We start from the raw sequence: 4,066 nt of genomic DNA, 5'->3' as shown, positions 1-4,066 counted from the left end.
AGATTTTCTTTTATCAACAAAAATTTAAATTAAAACTGATTGATCGGCTTTACAATACACAAAACATATGTTATCTTTCACAATGATGATACAGTAGCACAATCATATCTTGAATGACCAAATGCTTGCGACTACCACATAGTCATACACTAAATATAAAATCTTTATATATATATGTCAGTATCTAATACAATAACCTATAGCTAAAAGCAATTTTGGAGTTGTGAGTTTTGCACAAGAAATGTGAAAGCTGATGATATGAAAACGGATTATCAGCAATCTGTACCAAGGTTATTAACTAAAACACAGTATCCATACTGCTGGTCTTGACCAACCTACAATGCAAGCAAATCGCTTGGTTTTGTGTGCATAGTGTTATTTTGAAGAATATACATGTTTCTGTTACATACCAGAAACTTTGAACTTTAAATTAAAAAAAATGTCAAAATCTCAACCACACATCAGACAAGTTGTGGTGAGGTTGTTACCAATTTCAACATCAAAAGTATATTCACTACAAGATTAAACTAAAACATTCAATCTCATACCTTATGTCTTTCACATAAATTTCACCTCATTAACTTGAGAAAACAATATAGAATGACATGAAAAAAGTTTGGATTAGTAAAATGAGATATAAATTTACAATCTCACACAAGCAGAATAAGTCGAGCTTAATCATCTAAAGTAATAAAACTATGTCTCTAACTAAAACAGTATCATCAATATTTAAGTGGATCACACCACAACCATAGATTATTGTTTACTAACCATACAAATCATAAAAATCATGGTTTTCATAACGGTGACTAAATACTATGGAAGGTAATTTTATACAGTTTCATCCTGTATGATGTAACTGCATACTTTAAATCACCTAACCTTTGTCAAGGTTTATGTGGCAAACGTGTGCCTTTATCTAAAGTGAGCTCAGTTAAAGATTTTTGTTGTTATTCATACGTCCAGTAAAGATAACCACACTTAAATTTAGCAAGAAACAAAGAGTTGTCCCCGCATTCTGGTTAGCGGACATCTACCGAAACAAACCATTTTGCCCTAGTAGAACAATGTAGCAATAGGCATGGAAGATGGAAGGCAACGAAAATTTCAGTATGGAATAAAGAATTGTTTAAATGTATATGGAATGGAACGAATTTTTCACAAATTCCATACTTGTTCAAAATAATACTGTTTTTACATTAAGTGCGTCTCTATCCATCCCTAAAAAATTCTTTTGATTTCAAGAAAAACACAAAGTAGTGTCGGTGGAAAGACTGTACAGTAATCTAAAATTTATATTGACTAATTTGTGCAATTCTTTGGTGGAAGACAACCTTCAAGCAACTATGTTGCAGGGCACTAATGCTGAGTAAATTCATGTTGGAGTTTCTTATGTTTAATATTTAACTTTGAGTGAACTTATGTTAAATCTTACTTTTTTCCTTTAGTAATTTTCTGGTTTAATACAACATTTTAGTTGCAAGCAGTGTTGTTTCTTCCATTTTCGAAGGTGTTAGTGTCATGTCATACAAAGTATGAAATAGAAGATTTTCAGTATGGGATGAAAGAGTTTGCAGGATATAAAAATTTTCCATCGCACTTGCTAATAAGACCCAAAGAGATGGGGTCTAACTCATAGAATCTGAAAAGTTGTTCAAATGCTATATATTGCTAAGCATCATATTTTCCATTTGTGGTACTTATCAGAGTTGTTGCTGTAAGTGGGTCGCTGCTTTAAGGGCAATGGTTGATTTGTGTAGAACTTAATCAAATGGAATAAGTTATTTAATGTGTGGCCCACATTTTAAAAATGGTAACATTTTTGGCCCAGTAAAGCATTTCGGTTGGACATAAAATACTGTCTAAATTAATCGACTCAAGTAGGAAAATAAGCATTATTTCAGTTTTTATCACAAGGTTGCAATTTTACAAGTTTGAGAACAGTCATTAAAATTTGGTATGGCTTCCTCTGTTTTTGATGACTTGCCTAACTCATTTAGGCATAAATGCCAGTAGTTTTTCACACATTTTAGTGATTTTTTTGTTCTTGTACCTTATAAAAGTTTATAAAAGTTTTCAGCAAAATTTAGCAACGATAGTTCGAAAACAATCTAGAATTTTTTGCCGACAACACTAAAGTTTTAGAATGGTTTAGTAACTCATCTTCGGACCGACATCAATCCAATCATGAATTTGTGGGCTGCAATCCAAAAATTACCCCGAAAACATGACTAATCCCCAACAAAATACTACATTACCACCTGCTATCTGCCATTTGGGAAGTGTGGCACATGCATACAAGACTGGTCAAAGTCTATGCCAGACTTTTTCATGTTCACACCAATTTATAATAAACAAACAATCTAAAGTTGATTGCTTGAATGCAATTTTGAACGAATAAACAAACAGGTGAGGCAGCAGTAGATGCCAAGACACACATTCTCGCTGAAAACTGCCACACACATCGACTATACTTAATGGAATGAAAACTAGGAGTGTATGAAATCATATTTTTTGGATTCGGTGTGAAACCAAATTTTTGAAAAGAGGAACCGAATTATTCTGGCGGAATCATGCAAAACCTATAAACCACCTATAAATCCTATAAACCGCGACACTTTATATAATAAAGAAAACACAATAGTTTAATCCACAAATGTTTAGTTATAACTTGCAAAAAAGGTACTTAAATACTAGACACATACTTAGTTTACCTGTTATGTGCAATAACAATCATAACCTTGATTGCTTTAGCTGTCCTGCATGAAAGAAATTTTCAAGCTCAGGTATTTAGAAGTATCTTAAATAATCTTAAAATTTGGAAATAAATTTGATCAAAAACCAAACTTGGGTTGTTTTACTCGATTTGGCAAAACTGATTCAGCCTGCTGAAATTTCAATGCACCACAATGCAAAATGCAAATCATTGAGTCTTAAATTCTTTTTTAAATTGCAAGTGAACTAGTCATTTGATCGTGAAGATTCCTCAACGGGAATTAGATCATGATTTTGTTTATACAGCCAACCAAAAGTTTGAAAAATTTCACCTAATATTTTTGCTGCACTTTAAAACCTATGCATTTGACTTGTTCAATATGTGGTCATGGTAAGCACGGTATAGCATACAACGTGCAATGGGTGTCAGAGTTTGTGTGATATGAAGCTGTGCATGTAAGAAATACAGTGACATATATATCTCTGCAGTTAGTTAGTCAGTTTCAAACAGGAAAGGCTTTTTAACGGGGTCGTCTTGCAATGCCAATTTCTCACTAAAGGGACACCGGGCAGGTTATAACGCCCTTCGCTTTTTGATTTAAACCAAAAAACCAGTCCCAGACCGTTTCTCTCAACTCGATATTTCTTTCAACAAAATCCGGGAAAAAAAGCGATGTACATATGCAGCAGCAATGCTGAAACTAGCCAGAAATTTGTTTAACTTTTCACGAGTGCTAGAGGTAAACCTGATCAGTTTAGACGATTAAAGTATTTACAACATGGCAAAATATTCTTCAATCCAACGGTGTAATCACCAATCTTTTAACTACAGTAATAAGCTAAGAAATCGAACATTTACAAGTCTAATTTCTCAAAAAAAAAAAAAACGAGGTAGCAGGGCTTTGGAGCCAGAGCAAGGAGCCGTACATTTTTAACAGAGCTGGAGCCAGTTGTTTGAAAAATAGCTCCGGCTCCAATGTATTTCATAAGATTTAAGATGCTCGATGTAAGGAGACTTGGTAGAGGCAATACTATTCCTTCGTACGAATGGTTTTTGAACACTTCTTTGTGCAGAATCAAATATTTTGAGTTCATTGATTGTGTTATTTTATTTGTGATTATTTTGATACGCTAGATATTCCAAATTTAGCGTTTATCCTTAAACCTCAGTTTTTGACGTAACGGAGCCCGAGCTGGAGCTAATTTATGATAAAAGAGAGCTCCGGAGCTGGAGTAATTTAACATTTATGCCTGTTCCAAAGCCCTGCGAGGTAGCCAGCGTTGTTACACCATCAAGCGTTTAAACGAAACAAAGCCATAGTGATGTCATAAACACAAATCTGACTTAATA

The sequence above is a fragment of the Clavelina lepadiformis genome, chromosome 2, assembly GCF_947623445.1.
Source record: "Clavelina lepadiformis chromosome 2, kaClaLepa1.1, whole genome shotgun sequence".
Taxonomy (NCBI): Eukaryota; Metazoa; Chordata; class Ascidiacea; order Aplousobranchia; family Clavelinidae; genus Clavelina; species Clavelina lepadiformis.
This window is presented reverse-complemented; position numbering follows the sequence as displayed.